The following is a 22,314-nucleotide window of genomic DNA, read 5'->3' on the forward strand; positions in this document are numbered from 1 at the left end:
TGCAGGCTGAATGTCCCCACTGCCAGCCCCACAGCTCCATCCAGAGCACGACAGCCCCAGCAAATGGAGCAATGGCCTCAGGTGTGGGATGACTGATCAAACAGATGGGACCCTCTAGGGAAGGCAGCCATGGCAGGGAACCCAAACATACTTGCAAACTTCCTGATTTATAGTGAGGGTCACATTTGAGGAATGGAACCCTTGGGCTGGCCAGCTTGGGGTATCAGCCCTGGGCTTTGCCCCTCCCAGCTCACTGTACCTGCGTGGTTCAGAAGTACCCTTGACAATAACTCTGTCACTGTGGAAACCTGCACAGCAGAGCATCTTATCTTTCTTGCTCTCATAGGACTGGACTCTGCAGTCTCTCAAAACTGCAGTTTTTCCAAACAGAAAAAAAGATTTTATAATTAGATCCTGTCAAAACCAGGACACATTAAGCATTTAATACTTCTCAGAAGTCATAATTTTTTTTTTTCAGGGCTAGTTTGATGAGTGGCTAAATAGAACATAAAAATTCACTCAAAGACAAGAAGGTAAATAAATGAAGAGGCATGGTCTGGAGAAAGATGAGGCATTGGAAAAATTTAGAATTCAGTGAGGTATATCCAGGGATATAAGACACTTTCTACAATGTGTTGTTAAAGTTAGGTCACCTACTGCAAAAGAAAAGATAATTTTGCAGTTTGTATTCTGTAATTGCTCTCTCTGCCACCAGCTCCCTCTGTAAGCTTTGGAAGTCACTGAAGCCCAGCTCTTCAAACTTGTTTGGGGACATCTTCCTTTTGGTAAGTCACTGATATTTACATTCTTCAGGAATCTCCTTATTAGTAAGACACGCAATTCTCTACTTAGTTCAAAGAGTTTGTGACAATATTTACTGTAATTCCGTGAATTATCTCCAGGATCATAAATGTGGATAGAAGATACATGAGCTTCTCAATGGAAAGGATTGGATCAGGCAAATGTAGAAAGAGGTCTTCTATGGGAAGGTTCATTATGAGGACAAATTGTGAGTGAAGTGGTTGCTGACAGCTGAGTAGCTCTCAAATACTAAATAAGCCTAGGGACTCTTGGACAAGAGTAGTAGGGCACTACAATAATTAAGTTGTATGAGGGAGGTGTGAGCAAAGAAGAGACCGTGACTTGAAAGTTCTGGCAAGTAAGAACATAGCAGGTAAGCCCTGGAGCAGAAAGTCTGAAGTTCTGGGAGAGCTGGAGGCCCCTGAGGCAGAAAGTGCTACAACTAACTACAGACCTTGCGTGGGATCTGAGTATGAGGATGTGCATACACCCCTCTGTCCTCTTTGTAGATCCTTCTTCCTGCTTTGTTCTTGCTTTTGTTACTTGTGATAAACCCATTGACTCAGCCACGGCTCCCAAGGCTTCCAGACTTTGCTTGGTGCAGTCCCTTTGGCTCAGAGTGTGTGTGCCATGAGCCCATTATGTTCTATCTCTACCTGAATAGACACGTCCTTATATTAAAACCAACATAGGACATCCATGCTTTTGATTTCCTCTAAGTTCTTTTTTTTTTTTTTTACTAAGTTATGATAATTTGACAGAAGACCAACTTGTGTCCTCTATGGAAATTTGATTTCTTCACAAAGCATACAGGTGATCCTAAGGAAGTCACAGACAGATGATACTTTGGTATCAATGTCACTATATCTACAACTCTGCTAATATCCATCTTCCTGGGTATTATGTTTGCAGCATTATTAAAAGAACTGACATTTCTGAAAAAATTGACAGTGAAGAAAATTTTGTTGACAGTGCAATATAGTCATGGCAACACCTGTACAACAGTAGTTCATGTTTGGAAGTACATGAAACTACACAAAATTATTCACAATTAGCTTTGAATAACTGTTGGGAACTGATTTCTTCCAAAGAACAGATGCTTCTTACTAATTGATTTTTTTTCCTTTCAGAGAGAACAACTTTATGAATTAAACTGCTAGGCAAAGTGACCTAATTTGATATATAAAAGTCCATAGTGCTCTGTGAGTCTCCTTCAGTCTCGGTAAAGCCATATAATTTCCACTGACTTCAGAAGATAATGGATCAGACCTCTGCCAAACATGAAATAACATCTGTCACCTTGGTCACGTGCAAGGAATATTTTTTTCTTTTTTTAGGTTATTCATTCTTTCATATCATCTTGTCATCCTGTATGAACTAATGTATGTTAAAGCATACCTCCTTTTCAGTGGCTGTAGATGCCTAGTAACTTTGAATGTCTGCAGCCAAGGAGAAAGCACTGCCACACAGAGAGTGTATTTTAGATTTTAACTGGATTAATGAACACATTAGAGTACTTTTAGCCTGAAGTGTTGTCTCACAAAAGAGGTCACAAGGCCTTTATACCCTATGTCATCCAGTTTTGAATTAAAATAAACAGGGTGTTCTAGCTAAATCTATCAAAGAGGTAATGTATATGTCTAGTAATACACATCTGATATGTAGTTGTAAATACAATTAGGAGGAAACTTTTATCAACTTAGTTTTTGTTCTTTGACCTTCACAAGTATATCTTACTAGCCTAAATTTTTGTCTGTAATAAATATGAGAAATATAGAATCATAGAATCATAGAATTGGCTGGGTTGGAAGGGACCTCAGAGATCATCGAGTCCAACCCTTGAACCACCGCTGCAGTTCCCAGCCCATGGCACTGAGTGCCACATCCAGTCTCTTTTTAAATATCTCCAGGGACGGAGAATCCGCTACTTCCCTGGGCAGCCCATTCCAATGTCTGATTACTCTCTCTGTAAAGAAATTCTTTCTAATATCTAACCTAAACCTCCCCTGGCACAACTTAAGACCGTGCCCTCTTGTCTTGTTGAATGTCATCTGGGAAAAGAGACCAACCCCCCGCTGGCTACCCCCTCCTTTCAGGGAGTTGCAGAGAGTGATGAGGTCTCCCCTGAGCCTCCTCTTCTCCAGGCTGAACAGCCCCAGCTCCCTCAGCCTCTCCTCATAGGGCCTGTGCTCGAGTCCCTTCACCAGCCTGGTTGCCCTCCTTTGGACCTGCTCCAGCACCTCAATCTCCTTCCTAAACTGAGGGGCCCAGAACTGGACACAGGACTCAAGCTGTGGCCTCACCAGGGCTGAGTACAGGGACAGAATCCCTTCCCTGGACCTGCTGGCCACGCTGTTCCTGACACAGGCCAGGATGCCATTGGCCTTCTTGGCTACCTGGGAACACTGCTGGCTCATGTTCAGCTTCCTGTCAATCCAGACTCTCAGGTCCCTTAGACCTGTGTGAAACAAGAAATTAGTATATAATTTTGTTACCTGTCACCAAAACCAGGTGAAAGAATGAAGAAATCCATAATATTCCATGGTGAGTTGTAGTGAAATGAGGCAATGAGGCAATCAGGTGTGGCTAATTACGAGGTGGGAGGCGTGAGCTTGTGCCAAGCCCACCTGTGCCCAGTTAAGGCCTACCCCAACTGGGCATGAGCAGGGTTGGGGGGCCAACAAAAAGTGAACTTCAGAGGGCATGCCCAGCTCACTCTCGAGTAGCCAGAGGAGGAGGTTAGCTGAGTCTGGAGCAGGAGCACCAAACAAGGTTAGCCAAGTCTAAAGGTGACAAGGTCAGAGCACTGTTTGTGCACCCCAACAAGAACACCTGCTTGACTTGGAAGTGCCGTGCCCCAAGGAAGGTTCCATCTGCTACAGTGAGTTCTTATATTTTTCACAGAAGGACTTTTTTCTTTCTGTTGTACTGCTGTCTGCATAATTAGGGAAAGACAATGTGAAAAAATATTGTATTAGTACCAGTAATAGGTATTACTGCACAAAAATTATGCTAATATTAACCTTATCATAGTGGCAGATATGTTTCCTCATTTTATGGCATGAAAAATCATTGAGTCAAATCATTCAGCTTTCTGTGATCTGATATGTGGCTGTCTGAAAGTGTTGGATTGATTTACTTTCTTGTTTTATCATCTCTTTTTCTAATTTAAAATAATATCTCATCCCAGTTTTCCCTTTTGCAGAGAGAATTGCTGAAGCACAGCATAAGCAGAGGAGCTTATAGCATGTTGAAGCAGCAGTCCTACTGTGCAAATTTCATAATTGTAAATTACCTGAAACATGTCTGAGAAACCAAATGCATTTGACTTTCAGAGTTTGATTTATCTCTCTGTGGGAGTTCTTATGTTATGCCTACATTACAACTCACTGTAGCTATACTTAGAAGCATTCGTTCCACAAAAGTTATACCTGTAGTTAAATTTCTGGAAGTATTTTCTTAAAGGCCTACCCTGAAACCTGAGCTTCTGACTTTCGATGGCATTACCCTGCAAAATGTAAGTTATATGAGCAGTATCTTTTTAGTCTACACTCATGCCTCCCGTGTGAAGGGTCAGTATGCTTAAGCCACACCATTAAAGTTAGAGAAGGTAAAGGCAGGGAGTGGGAGAATGAAGAGCTGCCCATGTTTCACAGTTTTAGACAGTAACTAGGCAGTGACAGGTGCTCACTGTTTATTCCCCCCTACCCTCCCAGGGAAGATGATCAAGGGAATAAGGTAAAGGCACTCTAAGGTGGTGTCCCAAGCAGGTTTTTTTATCCTGGTCCTCTCAAACCCAGACACCATGGTAGGGGTAGGTCAGATTCAAAAACTATCTAAGGAACCTGAAGTTCACATATCCATGGGGCCTGATAAGATACATCCATGGTCCTGAGGGAACTGGTGGATGAAGTTACTTAGCCCCAGTCCATCATCATATTTCAGAAATTATGCCAGTCCTGAAGTTCCCAATGACTGGAAAAGGGGAATCAGAACCCCCATTTTCAAAAAGGAACACATGATAAGCTACAGGCAGTCAGTCACCTGTGTGCCTGGCAAGATCATGGAGCAGATCCTCCTGGAAACTATGCTAGGGTACATGGAAAATAAGGAGGTGGTTGGTGACAGCCAGCATTAAGGAATGGCAAATTGTGTCTGACACATTTGGTGGCTGTCTGCAACAGGGTTACAGCATTAGTGGATGATGGAAGAACAACTGATGTCACTTATCTGGACTTGTGCAAAGAATTTCACACTGTCCCACACAACAGTCTGATCTCTAAATTACAGAGATGTGGGACTGGTGGATGGACCACTTGTCTGATAAGGAACTGGCTGGGTGGTTGCAGTTGGGTATCAGTGTCAAGTAGCTTTCCTCAAGGGTCAGAAATTAGGAGTTGAATTTAGATGGATTTGGAGGCTGATGGCACAAGCGTTTGAAGTTTTAGTTGCTAAGGCAAGCAGGGAGCTTCAGTGTTGGTGGGGCTTTGGAAGGGGTGCCAGGGGAAGGTAAGAGCCATCAGTTCAGTTTGTATGGATACAGAATGATTTAATGTAACATCACTGTGCAGAAGCTTCTGTACTTGCACTCAACCACCTGTGCTCTGTTAGACAACCCCCTGTCTCTTCAGGGAACCTGCCACTCTGACCAACTCATTTCCAAATGTCTTCCCTGCTGCCACATGACCTCCCTTTCCTCCCAACCTATTGCTCTCTTTGGAGAAGGAAGCAGAATCAAATTGCCATGAGCAGATATATGCCCCCTGCAAATCTACTACTGCTCAGCCAGTTCTTCACACAAGGGGCTGGCACTGACCATGCACCTGTGTGTGTGCAACACTCTGCAGTCACTGTCAGCATATTTAGAGAGAACACTCCTCAAGCCCCAGGGAATTTATACCTCATGTAGATTAAGAAACAGATTTTACTAGGGTGCTTAATCTTCTCTTGAGACAAAATTAAAATATGACAGGCAAAAAGCCACCTTTTGTTAGAACCAAGAAGTATCCAAACTTTACTCTCAAATATTTCACATGTGGAGATACTCCTGAAGTTTGTAAGGGAAAGATAGAGGCATAATAATTTGAAAACAAAGGCATGTTTGTTTCTTCCCATGAATTTCTAGAAGTAGTAGCTGGATGCTTTTATGAAAAAGAATTTTTTAAATTAGAATTTTTAAAATACAAAAAGCTTAGAAAGTCTAGGAAAAAATTAAGGATCTTCATCAACAACCTTAGTCTGACAATACATAAGGACATGAATCAATGTAGCTAACACACTTTGAAAAGAGACCAACTGTTAAAACTGATTTATAAATTGTCGAAATTACTCCTGAGGAGGGTCCTTAGGGATATTAATGCTGAATCCTCTCCTGAAATGAAGAAAAAATATTTGTCTCCCTGCTTCCCCTTCTAAATAGTACTAATGGTGATGCAGTGAAATGGTCATTTTTATACCTTCCCCCCCCTGCCCCTGCAAAGAAAATATTAAATGATTGAAATTCTTCCATTTTTAATAACTGGAAGTTCTAAAACCAAATTATCCTTCTTCATTAATGGAAAACAAAGAAACAGACTTGTTATTTTCTCAAATGTAGGTCTCATGTGAAAAAGCAAGAGACAGTTTTTCCTCTGATAGTCAATTTATTATTTGAAATCTAGCAAATAACTATGCTAGCACTTGCAATTACTGGCATGCTCTGTGTCCTCTAGGTCATTAAACCACTCAGCATTTTGTTACCCGTGCCATTTGACAGATAGTCACAGAGGGTGTTTGATCCTGGTACCAATTAACTCAGCTGAAAACTGTTGATGGTGCATTTAGTTATCAGTGAGAAGTGATTCACTATTCGGTAATGGAAGGTATTTGTTAGAAGTAAAACAAAGATTAAAAAAAATCACAGAATACATAGAATTTCTAAGCATTTAATTTTATTTTAACTCATGTTTCCTCTCTTTAATTTAAGAAAAAAATAATTTATCTTACAGGTGATGTGTTGGAAGGAAATAACCTATTTTCTGTTTACCCATAGAGTAAATGTTCCAGTATATTAATGGTTCATCAAAAGATGCATTCTGATATTTCATGAATTAGCATCAAGACTTTAATTTAATACACATTAATTTAATTTCATTTAATACCCAGCAAGCAATAATAGCACATAACACTTTTAATCTTAAAGGTACTTTAAGCATTAATTAATGGCACAGCTTCACCAATGCTGGCAGCAGATGTTCTCTAGCATGATACACTGCCTTCAATACAAATCCAACTGAGTATGCAGCATTTTGTCTCATGCAGTATTGTATAAAAGCACAAAAAGGACTAAGAACTGCTACAAAGGCAAAACTGGACATATGGCAAGATGTGTTTAGGCAGTCTACCTATATTTGTGTACTTTTAGAATATCTTACATATTGAAATATAGAGAGCATGTTAAGGCACTGATAAGGCTGTTAAGGCTAGGATCTCTATGTGCTGTGCATGCTATATGCTGCCAACAGAACCTTTTCCAGAAGACTTGAAAGGGCAGTATAATGGCAGCATGAATTACAGAATCATAGGGTGGCTAGGGTTGGAAGGCACCTTAAAAATAATTTCATAAATGCCCTGTGAACCCTCATCTAACATTTAGAATTTTCTAAACTAATGGTTAAAATTACCTGGCTGGTATTTCTACCATTCAGGCAAATTATGTCTTAAACCTAGGCAGTTTGTAGGGCAAGAACAGTTATAAGATAAAAGTTTTTATAGCTGGTGATGTATGTTTGACATTCCAGGCAGTTTTGTTTGCCCAGTTGATAACCTGCATCCCTTTGAGTTGGACCACTGAAGGCCAGCTTTGACATGAGTATGAAGTGAGACTCAAAGTCTTCTAGACACACAGCAAAACACTTCAGCCCCACTATAACTGCACCTTCCTCTAGAAACTATATATATTTATTTGTGTTGCAGCATGTCTGGACAAACTGAAGGGAGGTCATTTTCTTTCAGACAGATACAGTATTCTGCCTACCAAGTTCACTTTGCAAGCTGTTTTCATCTATCTTATCTTTGTGATCATCTGTTGAGAAGCTAAAGTTTCAAAGTTTCCTGTTTTTTTCTGAGGAATACCCTACTGGATTCCTTGTCTGAAACTGGCTTTTTGTCTCTCTTTTTCTTCCCATCTTTTAAAAACTAGTTATTTCCCATGTGTCCCCTTGAGGGTAGAGAGGTGTAAAATTCTGTAGTGTGATTGTGTTTCTGTTCTTTTGCTCAGATATAGATGGAATGAACTTGAAAATAACATGATGTAGGACTAGAACCCAGAAGGCACTGAAAATGTTTTCTCCCAGTGAAGACACTGCACCCCTTTTTTTTTTTCTTTTTGTTCCAGTTTTTGTACACCTGAGTCTGACACCTCCCCTCTGTCAACATCCAGTATTTTCTGATCACATTGGCCAGTTTCAACCAAGCTTGGTACCTCAATTTTGGAAAGATATGATTTAAATATTTATGAAAATAGATAGCTGTACAGAGAAATGATATCTTATTAGTGGTCCCATGGAGAAATGGAGAATCTCTCAGTTCCTGCTTTCAAATGCTGTGGACTTTTCAATGAAGCTGGAGCACTTCCCAGTGGTGACTGATGCAAAGAAGTAATTGAGAGCCTTGGCTTTCTCTTGTGAACTGGCTTTATTATCTATAGAGGTGAAGTATTTTGGTATTAGGCTGCTTATTTAGAATATTTTTTTTTAAAGTTAAAAAAAGTACAGAATCAAAAGAGTTCTGTAAATCCTAGCTGGATCTGACCCTCATAGGTTCCTTCTCACTCAAGATATTCTATGATTCTATTATTTCTTTCCTAGCTACTAGAAACCATTATTTGCTATCTAATCTTGGTTGTTTAACTCAAAATCTTCAACCATAATTCATTGTGCTAACTATACCAACAAGATTTCACTGCTGTGATAATGAAATATATCTAATTTCAAATATAATAATATTTCATTATCACACATTGTATGTGGTATGTCTGGCTGGTCTGTTTCCCCTGAAGGGAAGATGAGTGAAATATATTAAGCTCCTACAAGTTTCATGAAAACAGCTCAATGGAAAGAAGATGCTGCTAGTGAGGAGCAAGCTGAACCTGACTTACTGCACATCTCATTATAATTTTTGCTCTCCCACTTATTTCACATACACATAACATACTCTTCCATACATGTAGTGAGGTAATGCTTTATTCCCACTGTATTTTGTTGGTTTTTCCAGTTTTTTGCCTTTGTTTTTCTTTTTCACTTTATTTTCTCTATACTCTACCTACAGTTTTGTGTTTCATCATTTCCTGGTTTAGTTTTTCCACTTCAGTCTCTACCTGGGTGACTGAAAGGAGCCATCCAGCAGCCATCTTCCTGAGAACTTGTATGACTTGTCACATTGGGTCTTTTTCTCCCCTGTGGGTGCACATGGAAAAAAAGAATCATCATGTAAAATTAATACTTTCTAATTAGCTATTCTTATGATTTCTTTCTAGTTGCCAGTAGAAATTCTAGTGACATATAAGAATTCTTAGCATGAGATTACAGTGACCTCAGGCAGGACAACCACTTTCCAGTTCATTAAGCATTTGTGCTTTCAAAATGTGATTCTCAAGTGTAATGAAACATAGAAAATTACAATTAATATTTTTAAGAGTTGTCCTAATTGTATTTATGTGTTTTACCTTGTCAATACAATGGCACTTGGCTGCGTAGCACATATTTTCCACAGCATCATAGTCTGGCCATGTGTTGGTTTGTTTTGGTGGTTTTTTTTTTTTTGCTAAGATTATGATAGTCCCTCTTTTATGGGATTTTAAAAACATATTGATAATTACTTTAAAATATTTCAATACATAGTCTCATTTTTTCCCCCCATTGGTCAAGCTTCTTTTGGCTTGCACCATGCTTCTAAAAAATGGTTTAGTGCCTTCTGAGTGAAAATATGAAGAACAGGGAACACAACTTCTTACTAGCAAGTCAGGTGCTAAGTCTGACCAACCAAAAATACTAGCAAAGTGGAAGAGTGCTTCTTAGTCTGAAGTATGTCTCCAGCATTCTTCCCAGCAAATTAATTAACTAAATATCCCATAAGGCTGCAAGAAATCCAGGAAAATTCTCCTCTCATTATGGGAATTAAGCAATAGATGACAATGACGATGACAATGATGATGATGGCAGCCCTGCTTACTATCTGCATATCCTGCATAGTGAATGTAACCCATAGAATCTTCTGTTCAGCCTCAACTACCATTTTCCTTTTCAGTGTCTGGCCCCTGGAACAACACCAGGGAGAGGTCAGATGATAGCTTGCTCCTGATACTGTTCCTAATAGGCAACAGGGACAAGACTTCACCAACCTGAGCTCCTTCTACTGTACATCAATTTTTAACACTATGCTCCCACTGGGCTTTGCAACCTCTGCATGTTCTTGTGCCCTCGAGGAACAGGTGATAGATGGATTCAGTTTTATGACATGAAATAGTTCCATACAACATGTTCCTTTACATTGATGCATACAATATGAAGTGGAAAGAGCAAACAAATAATGCTCATCTGGAGCCACAAGTTCCTCACAGGCTGGGAGAGGGAAGAATTACCCTGACCAAATACTACACTGTGTGGACACAGACAGTCAGCACTCTCTGGTCTCAGTGTCAAAACCAGTCCCTAGGGCTTTTGACACTACATAATCCTTTTTTAGGTATGTGAAGACAGTTTCTTGGCTAACACTTTTCATCCTCTATCTCCTGTGCTACCCAATCTTGTTTTCAGGCAGAATCCTAGTTTACAATAATTTCTGGATCAACTGTTCCTGCCTTTGTGAGGCTGTAATCAGTGCTGAACAGACAAAATGGCAGATTTTCTTCAAGTGAATACATTATTTAATCTAAATAAGTGATTTAAGCATTGTATTGAAGAACAAGATATTTTAAAAAATCAGACTGGATACACAAATACCAGTCACAGATGAACTGCACTGTTTGGTACAGACACCAGCCTTTTTCTCTACCAATGCTTTGAATAGCCCTTTTCCCATTCCTTTTCCATTTTGAATTTCATTTCTGACTGAATTTCTCTTTCTCAGCCTGATTTTGGATTTGTTGTGTTTTGGGGGTTTTTGACTCAGTCCACTGAAAAATAATGCAGTGAATTCAGGACTTTGAACTTAGCCTCTTCAGTGACTCATCTGCAACTACCCTCAAAATATTTGCTGTGGGATGTTATTCTGAGTCATTATTTTGCCTTCCCACTTGCTTAACAATAACTCTTAATGAAAAATGGCATTTTCCCTAGAGGAGAGAAAACTGATGGGAAGTGAGTCAGACTGGAGAACCTTAGCTATAGATATGCTTTTATTCAATTAAATGCATCCGAGGTCACTCAAACCAAGATTTTTTGTTTGCCTTTTTAACCTCTAGTTCATCTTTAATTACCTCTTTTTTCTTTTTTTTAAAGAAAACTAAAATAGGAGGGTCTCTCTTCATTTAAGTGACTATTGGAAAAAATACTGTAGGCTAGACACACCTATTATTATACATACTGCATAAAAGTCTAACATCGATTTTGTGCTATCAGAAGCTGTGGTTTTCATAATAAAATCCTATTGGGAGCACTGATACCTCTACTAGTCTTACTCATATTCATATGCAGTCCTGGAGGTCTACAAAAGCACTATCCAAATGAGTCTTTTTTACATCTGTTATTTCACTTAACCTTCACTTGGGTGTTTTTTTCTGTATAATTGAGTAAAGATTTTTAAATGTGAATTGCATAAGGCAGAAGAGAAAATGAGTGCTTCTTGCATTATTATCTTGGTTTTTTGAGCAGAAACAGAGCTTTGACTGCTTGCACTGTGTACTGATTACACTTGTATCTGCTAAGCTCTTTTCCTCATTTATTAAAGCCTTGCCTTGTCAGATAAACTGGCATCAAAGCATTCTCTTAAGAGAAATTAAAAGACTAAAGATCTAAATTAAGCCACCCTCTATTTTAGTGAAATAGGTTCCCAGTGAACAGAAAGATAAATGTAGCTGCTTGGTCGTATGCTTCCATGGTGTATCTATTCCATTGCTTATTGGTATGAGGTTAACAGTACAAAAATGTCTTTGCAGATCTCAAGTTTCCTTACAGTTTGTTTTTCAGATCTCTTTACAGTTTTATCTGGGTTGACCTCTTCAGTTCTGCTGTGACCTACAAATTTACTCAGAGTTGAATCTACAACAAAGGAAGCTGTGATAAAGAAACAGAAGCAGCAGCAGCCATGCACAGAAGGCATGCTGTAAAGTGTTTGCTACTTCACAGCTGAGGTGGCAAAAAAAATACTTTTTCTGGGATTATGGTTGGACACAGTGACCTTAGAGGTCTTTTTCAGTCATGACAGTTCTGTGATACTCTGTGGTGCCCTGTGAATTCTTGAGAGCCACAGCTTAATGAATGACATATGCTTGATTATTTCACACAAACCGGAAACTTTAATTTGAAAACAATTAAAAATTAATTTCCCTAATCGACCTGTACAACAGTTACAGTTTGAGTCCTTTTATGTTTCCATAAGTGCATTCTTTCTGGGACAATCTTGGCTACCTTCCCCTCCTTTTTCCATGAGGAAGATAATGTTGGCAGTCACAGACACACTGACAGACCATGTGTATTTGAAGCCATTCTTCCAGAATCACCTAGGATGCAAGCAAATCAAACTGATGCCTTCAAAACCCCACAGCGTTTACTCAAAGGATGCAGGTTCAAAGACAGAAATTTGGGTCTTCTCACGTAGGCTGAAACCCTCCTTTCTTAAGGAAACCCATGTAGTCAACTTGGCTGTGTCTTGGGATTGTGAGAGGCAGATTCAATTGCTGTTTTCTTAAGTGTCTCTGAACTCGCTGGGCAGATGCTGATGTAAGTGCAAGTCCCTGAGTTTCCATTATAAACAGGGAGCATCTAATGCCATTTGTGGAATCATACTTGAGCTTTGCAAGTGCAAAAGGCTATGGGACTCCTTCAGGTGATGTGTGGAGAAAAGTCCAAGGTGAGTGCTTCAGATGCTCAGGAGATTCTCAGAGACCACTGGACAACTCAGTTTAGCTGACTGAGTGGAGCTTCCTATGCCTTGTCATATTTTGTCATCAGTGGAGGTTGTCAGAGTGTTTTGCTTCTGGCCTATTTTTTAAAGCATCTGTTTTCTGTGTTAGACATCACTGTTTATAGCATGTTAGTACAGTGGCTGGAAAAGAGCAGCCATGTTATTTTTATATTTTAAGAAAAGTTAGGATATTTTATTTTTTTCCTAGATCATGCTATTCTTTGATCTCACCTTCATGCAGCCTCTATTTTAAGCCTTAGAATCATTGGACACTTAAGTCCCATACTAGTTATTATTTACTGCTACTCTCATATATGCTCTTCAGAAAAAAAGCAGAACATAGCAAAAATGGGGAAAAATGTTCCAAAGCCTCATTATTTATTTTTATAAAATGCCATTTGTAAGATGGTTCTTTCAAACAAATATAGCATGTAGAAACGTTTAAGATTTGAGATACTGGGAGCCAAAATCTTCAATTGTTGCTTAAGTGAATAACCTTAATGGAAACTCTAAGTCCCCCCCAACTGCAAAGGATAAATGTAATTTTAAAGCATAGATACTTTTTAACAGATTTTTTTGAACATAATTTCTTTTACAAAGTGCCTTGTTTTTCTTAATATGAATAAGTAATAACTCCCAAGGAGTTAGAGTGATGACAATTTTGGTGTGATCAGTTTTCAGATAACTTTATCAAAATGCATCTGTGTAGCACTTTGATCAGAGACAAGTTTTGTACGTAATAGAAATGTTAAGGATTTTTACTCATGCAGCAAGAATAAAATCACGACAGAATTGAGAAACATATAAATCAAACCAGTAAATTCCTTAAAATATAGGTGTGTAACCACGTGCAAAACATGCATTGGAATTGACCCTCCTTACAATTCTGTAAGCACAAAACCTGTTTTCAAACGATGGAAATAGACTTTAGACTTTTAATATACTTATGTTCAAGAGAATATAATATTTATTTCCCATATTATTGTTCACCTATATATAGTAGTTGAGACTTCTATTGACTAATGTAGCCTGACAAGTGATTAAACAGGAAATCTGTAAGTGATTTTTTTCCATTTGCTTCTTACTGACAGTAACATGTAAAATTGATAGCTTTTGGATGAGCAACTAATATGCTGATTCATTACTAGTTTCACAAGTATTTCCTTTCCATTCTGTGTATGTGCAGAGAGCAATGAACTGCTTTCCAGAAATCTGAGTATTTGATCTTTCTCTTTTCACTGCTCATTGGTAATAGCAATAATATTTGCTGGCAAATTCAAAGGTGAGTGGGCATTTCCTGTTGTAGCAACATTGTAAATATAACTGTAGTATATAAGTAATATGAAATTTAAAAACCTGTTGGAAAATAACGAAATTGGAAATCTTTTGACTTTATAAAATCACAAGAATTGATGATTGCTTTCTTAGTGCGGCATTACCAAGGTAGCAGAAGGTACAACTTAATTTGCAGCTGAGATTTGGCTACTACTAACCTCCTAGTAGCCCAGTCTAGAATAAATGGGCAACAAGCCACATTCGCTTTAGGAAAAGCACTGCTATTTCAGATGGCATGTTTCCATAGCCAACAATTCTTCTGAGTTCACCAACTTCAGAGTTTAGAACGCTTGAATAGTAAGGTCTCCGTTGATGCTCAAGCTCCTTCTTTACCAATATCAAGATCAGTGTCTTTTGAATGCCTGGTAAGGTTCAATTAGTCTTTCCCACATGACATCCCCTTTCAGAGCTATGGATATCACTTCCCACCCTCACTAGGAAGGCAGGAAACTTCTTTTTTCACAATGGCTCTGTCCTTGAGAGCTTACAACCTCACAAGACAGAAAAAGGACACAGAGATGAAGTTTACTCATAGGCAGCCGGAAAACGCATTCAAACTCAGTTTAAAAGTCCCCAGAATTGCACCCAATTGTCTTAATTAAAGTTAATTTCCATGACCAAAAGATCACATTAATCTTCTGACTCAACATACTGAGACTTTTCAGAGGCTGGCTGTTCATCTGTGATTTCAGATAGGTGAATATAAAGTCACCTGGGCTATTTTGAAGCATTGAAATTGTAGGCATATTTCTCAATGTGGTAAAAGTTGGATTATAATTTTTCTTGAAATCTAAACCATCAGGTTCTACTTTAATTTTACTTTATGAAGCTCACTGTCATATTTGTGTTCTGAACAAGCACTCTGAAGATCTGAGAGAAATCATGAAAAAAATCCTAATGGTACATGGAAAACAGAGTCTTTATTTCTAAAGTAATGAGCAAATATTTAAAATTATTTTAACCATGAAATAATTAAATTTGTAAATGTAATTGAAGGAATACTACTTTAATTCTTAGTAGTTGCATAATTTTGCATGGCTATGCCAGAACTGTTCATTTCTAATATTTGTTCTTGCCAAGTGTGCTGTTTAGTTACATGGAGGTTTTTGTATTTTCATGCCAGAAGTAGGAAGCCTTTCCACCTAGCTTTAGAAAGAGATCTTACTATTCCATTACATTGCTGCCAAAGAAACCAACTGACAGGTGGTTAAAGATAAAACATAATTTCTGGAATTTACTCTTCACGACATGAGGGCTAGCTATTTCTTCAGATGCTTGACAGGAAGACCTTTCCACTGTAATGCAGATTTCTTTTCAAAGTTGCATTTTAACATCGAAGGATGGTGTTAAAATGTACTCCATCTTTTGACAGCCTTCCTTGATCTTGTTAAACAGCATATTATCTTTGGCACTTGCTGCTGCATACAATGTAATCAGCTACTACTATCATGAAAAAGTATCAAAGCACTATGAACATTTAGAAAGTGTCTCAACATGTGTTTCATAACATCCCTACCTTTGCAGACATTTCAGCATGTAATAAGGTGCACAAAGCAGCAATCTAAAACCCAAAGGGTTTGGGATTTAATCCTTCTTCACTTACATTGCACAAACTGGATGTTTACATGTACAAAGAGTTATTAGTGACCTTATGGCTGTTAGCCATAAGGGAAAAGAAAAGGGAGGTTAGAGAGCTGCACATAGAAGGCCTTTAACAGTGCCAAAGGCTAAGGCACTGCAACACACTAGAGTATTCCAAGGTGTACTACAAGCTGCCACATTTTATTTTGGCATTTGTTTTTGGACATCATTCTCAAAAAAAAAAAAAAGTAAACATATTTCTGATGTTCACTTTTGCTCACAATATAAGAATTGCTTACCAGCTATCCAGAAGTTCTGTAGGAATAAGGATTACCTCCTGCATAGGACCAAGGTGTCCCAATGAAGAGGACGGCAGGGAGAAGTGCCTGGAGGAGGCCAGCGTGGATAAGCATGGAACTTCTGGATAAGCTTAGGGACAAAACCAAAGTTTACAGAGGATGGAAGCAAGGACAGATAACCTGGGAGAAGTACAGAGAAGTGGTTAGAGAAGCAACGGATCAAGTTAGGAAAGCAAAAGCACAGAGAGAGTTGTATCTGGGTAGGGGGTTAAAAACAACAGGAAAAATCTCTATACCTATGTCAATGATAAGAGGAAGACTAGGGAAAATGTGGGCCCACTACAGAAGGAAATAGAAGGTCTGCCCACCCAAGATGTTGAGAAGGCCAAGGTACTCAATGACTGCTTTGCCTCTGTTTTCACCAGCAAGAACTCTGGTCACACTCTCAATGTTGCACAGACTAAAAGCTGGGACTGGGAAAAGGAAGATCCTCTCACTGTAGATGAAGAGCAGGTTCGAGATCACCTAAAGTACTTGAAGGTGAACAAATCCATGGGACCATCAAAAGACTCCTAGATAGCAAATTGAGGGAGGTGATTTCCATGTCCCTGCTCTGCTCTTGTGAGACCCCACCTGGAGTCCTGTGTCCAGTTCTGGAGTCGCCAGCATAAAAAGGACACAGAGCTCTTGGAACATGTCCAGAGGAGAGCAACTGGAGGTGCTGGAGCACCTCCCCTGTGAAGCCAGGCTGAGCAAGTTGGGGTTGTTCAGCCTGGAGAAGAGGAGGGTCTGAGGTGACCTTGTAGCAACCTTCGAATATCTGAAGGGGGCCTACAAGAAAGCTGGGGTAGGGCTTACATGGGTGTGTAGTGAGAGGCAAGGGGAAGCAATTTAAAATTTGAAGAGGGGAGATTTAGGTTAGACATTAGGAAGAAATTCTTTAATTTGAGGGTGGTGAGACACAGGAACAGGTTGGCCAAGGAAGTTGTGGCTGATTCCTCCCTGGAAGTGTTCAAGGCCATGCTGGATGGAGCTTTGAGGAACCTGATCTAATGATCTAGCTGTCCTTAAAGATTAAAAACTTTTTTTGTAACAATGGAACATGGTGAAAATGCCAAGTAGAAAAACTGGGCTTGAGAGATTTATTAAATTTATTGGAACAACATGAAAATGCTGTCAACCTTGGCTTGGAGAAAGTTGTGTATCTAATGCTGAGAAAAATTCTAAGAAAATGGATTCAGATTTATCTTATTTTCCACATTCTAAAGCAGCTGTTTGTTTCAAGACATGATTGCTGTTTGAGATGGAGTAACTAAATGCAACAGTGTTTAAAAGAGAAAAACTGGAAAGTGTGCCAAAGATACACACAGATGTCATTAATAATTTTAAAAGCACCAGAAAATGTATACACAAGAGTACAGTTCCAAAGTCTGACTTTTTCAAAGACTAATAGTAGTGATACAAAACTCAAATGTGCGCTGTACATTTAGAAGTATGGTTCAGTCTTCCCATCTTTGAAATTGAAAGCTTTACCTCTCCCTCAGTGGAGGCCCAAAAGGAATCATTTTATTTTAATGAAAATATCTACTAAGGAAAACCTTTCTTCCTTGCTATATTCACACCAAATAATAAAGTAGTGATCGAAATCTCTGATATTGTATAACATATATAATAATACATTTCCTCCCACTCCTGAAGTCTATGTTGAAAATGCAGAACTGTCTAAGGCTACATCAACTAGGATTCCTATATATCATGGTGCAGTTTTGATTGGTATATATATCTACATTCTTTTTTTTCCCCATAAAACCCTGTCTGCTGAGGTGCAAGAATAAAGAGTATTCCTTGAAGGGATAGCTTGATGTTATTTTATTTGTTTGTTCTTCATTATTCCAGGTGTATGGATCCATCCATTATTCACTGAACCTGTCCTAAACACAGAATTGTTCGTTCTCTCATGAGCTTTTCTAAATGCTTGCAGTGCATCCAGTGCATTTTTTAAAGATGCAAATGAAATCATCTACACAATCCTTCTGTAAGGTAGCTCCATCCCACACATGCAGAGCTATCATAAATAACAGAAGGCCAAAACTATTGTAAGTACCTATTCTTCAGAATGCTAATTTGAAACACATAGAGGTCTTTCAGAATGCTTAGTTCTTTGATAGCATTTGTATGCATTTTATGTCTTCATATGCAGAAAGCAGAGCTCCTTTTTCATTTCCACAAAACAAAGCTAAGGTGTGTTCTTTGAGATATCCAAAACCACATACTAGCAGTCTTATTTAAATGAACTGTCCAGCCTCTCAAAAAGCTAGTGGCAGAAGCAAGGATACCCTCCACTCCTCCAGGGCGTAATTCTTTTTTTAATTTTCCTTCTTGTTCACTGTTCTTCTGAACGGATGCAACAATGATATTCAGGCCACAAATCCATTATTATTCTTGCCCTACTACAGTCTTACTATCTGCTTACTTCTCTTTGTTCTTCATACTTAATAAGGTCAGGTTCTTGTTGAAAAGGGTGCTCATGCTCATGATCACGTAATTATGTATTGTATAGTAAATAATTCTGTAATAATTTGTTTGACACACATTCTGTGAATGTCTAATCCTCATGGGGGGAAAATGTTTCTGGATCTGTCTGTATTCTCAGACTCTCCTTTTTCCTCTATATGCAGTCCACCCTATTGTGGAGGAGACCACCATGCTCTTGTGAGCACTCTCTCTTTTTATTCCTCTCCATGGGCATACCCAAACCCATCTCCTTTTCAGGCTAACCTTCCAGAGCCCATCTCTCTTGTATCACTCCAAGCTTCTTTCCCTCATGTTCCTTCTCCTTAGGTTTCCCTTCTGCTCTTCCTTGCTCGGTCTCTAAACCACCCCTGAACTTTTTCTTACATCCTGTCCTCCTTCAAAATCCTTCTTCCATTGCTTAGCTACCTAGCTCTTCTCCCTCTCCCCTGGCTGACTAAGCTCTTGGTATTCAGCACAATCCTCCCTCCAGAGGATGCCAGCTCTCATCCCAGCTCCCTGCCAACCCATAGCACTCCAAAGTATTTCTGGGATAGTGTTGGTAACTCTCAGGAGGGCTCTACAGCCTAGTCAGGTCTCCAGCCTTTAGGTATCCTTTCCTGACTCCAGCCACCTGTGAGTACATCCTCCTCCTCTTCCTGGATCACCATATATATTTGTAAGTGCCAGTTTAGATAGTTTCAGCCAGAAATCTACATAGTATATCTCCTGGAGGGAAGAGGAGGAGGTGGCACTTAGCAAAATAAGATGGCACCAAGTGCCATCCCTTCAGGGAACTTGTCCATCCTTATCGTAACACATGTTCACCTTCAACTACCTTTTCCCTTTTCACTCAGTGAATTGACAAGGCTGTCATTTCCTGCAGCTCTCAACAACTCTTCCCACTTCCCTGGAACAAAGGAATTATCTCATCCCCTGTGAAGCCAAGCAGCCCTGCTTTTCCACTAACTTTCTGGAATCAGAGGCTTCTTGCATGCCCCCTGTTACTACCATTAATATGTCAACAGCCTACATATGTTCTATATTCCTAGTCCAAGCTAGAACACAAATGAGCTGAGAGGGGATTGGTCACAACAGGCAGAATAGAACCTTCACTGACAACTGTGTATTGTAATTTGCTAACAGTTTACCATCTGATCAAGTTTGGGAGAACATTAAGAGAAATAATAAACTATCTTTATTTTATTATATTTAATAAGAAGGCATGACATCCTTCAACAGGAAAAAAAATCTCTGCTTTTAAGAGTGTTATTAATATAAGGAATGAAAATATTTTCCCTAATCTCTTCCTAGGCAATGGATAAAGTGGTTAACCTGATATTTCCTCAGCAAATTCTCTCTTTGGTAGCATGGAAAATTCCAGTCTGAGCAGTACATTAAGTCTGACAAGATTAAAAGTAATTACAGACTGAATCTTTTAATGGAAACCAGTAGGCATCCTTAAGTACAGGCTTTACTACTTCCACCACCTGTAACAAACAATTTTATTGTGTAAGCATAAAAAGCAAATCTGTTGCTGATTTTTACTAAAACACTTTGAACTTTTATTATTTTCTAATACATTATGCACACATAAGATCCATGAAAACCCATTTAAAAACTTTAAAGCAGCATTATCTTACTTCACAACTCGAAACATTTTTAAAATTATAAAGTACTTGTTCTTTAGTAATAAATGGAAAAAACAAATTACATGTTCTGTTAGTCTATTTTCATGCTTTTTAGAATATATTTTGTTGAAATCATGCAAACAAAGCCAGATAGCTTGTCAGAAAGCACTAACAGAGTGATTTCCCACTAATAATATAGCAGCTGTTAGCTGCACAGCACTTAGAGTAATGCTCTTCAATTATTACACGATGTAGAATCATCTCTTGTGATAACAAAAACGTAGGTGAAGTCATCTTGGTCCTTGCTTTGCACAAGTCCCCTTGCTGTGAAAGGAAGCCATAATTCTACAGGGTCAGCCTATCGGTAACAAAAGATGTTGACTACTTCTAAGACAAGGTAAGGATGGCTTTGGTCTAATTAGCAGAGCTATTAAATCTACTATGAAATGATAACATATGAGTACAATGTTGCAAAATTCTCCCAAACCACAAATTCAGATCTTAGCAGAAATCACTGAGTGCATTTTTCTCTGAATTGCCTTGAGGACTGGAGAGGCTGGAAGACCTCTGGCCAGACTGAAAACCAACTCAAACTCTCAAATATTGCTTCCAAATATTGCTACATGCCTGTAGTCACCTGTTTTCTACGAGGTGTTTATCAGCAGATGTTTCTCACCACACAGCCACTCCTCCTGAATGGTTTGATTTAAACTCCTCTGCTTCTGTTTTCATTTACAGTAAAATGTGTGAGTACAAAATTTTGTTAGTCAGTCTTGGAGGTAGAGGCATGCAGAGAATCATATTCTTCTGAAAAACTTAAATGTCTAGAATATATAAAATAGTATGTTAAAACATCATATAAGATATATAACAATATAATATAATAACATAATAAAATCTGTAATGTGCGATAATGTAATGCAATATATAATGATAAATAGGAATAAAATATTATAATGTAATTAACATATTATAAGATGACCTGATATGATATATGATATGATATAATATTCTGCCATTGTTTGCTCTAGAGGCATCAGCAAACTATAGGAAAGTAATTACGTTCTATTTTAACTGTTCTTCAGCTGGCTGTGTGCATTTCTGGGCTATAAAGGTGACACAAAGACCCACACAAACATGCTCATTAACTACACCTAGTAGCATCCCTCACTCTGCAATTTTGGGCATGAGCCTGGATTCTACTTTAGGAAAAAGGCCCATTCAGAGGAGTTTCAGTACTGAAACAAAAATACGGTCTGAAGAGTCCATCTGGTTCACTATATTGCATGGCTAACAGAGATTATTGTCATCCCTTTGAGAAAAAGCTCAGGTTTTGTTTCAGTTTCTGTTCACAAACGATGGCATGAGAACCTGGACTTTGCAGTTTGGAGATCTGGGGATCTTCGCCATTCTATGATTCTATGATTCTCTGTTTCTGTTTAGTTGTTAACATGATCCCTGGCACAGCTCTGGCCTCTGGCAACCAGAAGTAGCCTGAGAAATGCCTGAAACAAGTCCCTGGCACAGAATAGGGTGAAGGATTTTTCTCATCTCTTTATTTTCTTAATGAATTTGGTTGGCTAGTTTTGTTCTGTGTTTTATTTTTTCTTGAGGAGAGATGTCAAATGCCACCTGCTTCGTCTATGTAACTATGTGGGCAGATGCAGGCTGTCAGGCTGGTGTGCTCTTGAGGTTTGTGTGTTGCTTTCTCACTGGGGCAAAACAAGAAACAAGGATTCTCAAGGGGTACAGAAGGCAGTGAAAGCAGTCAGACAAAACCTGACCCAGGGGTACCACCAGGGTGGAGGCTATAATGTAGCCACAGCCATCCCCCTTCACTAGCAGCCACCTCCAGCTGGAAGAAGCGCTAGAATGAGACATAAAGGCTGGGAAAAGGGGAAAGGGCAGACTGATGATGGTAGAAACTGAAGTTTTTGGTTTGGGGATCAGATAATCCATCTGTACAGTACAACTTGACCTACATTTGGCACAGCACTTCATTAAGCCATCCTTCCTAGTGTCACAGACTTCACTCTCTGAAGTAGTGTTGCCAT

The sequence above is a fragment of the Calypte anna genome, chromosome 1, assembly GCF_003957555.1.
Source record: "Calypte anna isolate BGI_N300 chromosome 1, bCalAnn1_v1.p, whole genome shotgun sequence".
Classification (NCBI taxonomy): Eukaryota; Metazoa; Chordata; class Aves; order Apodiformes; family Trochilidae; genus Calypte; species Calypte anna.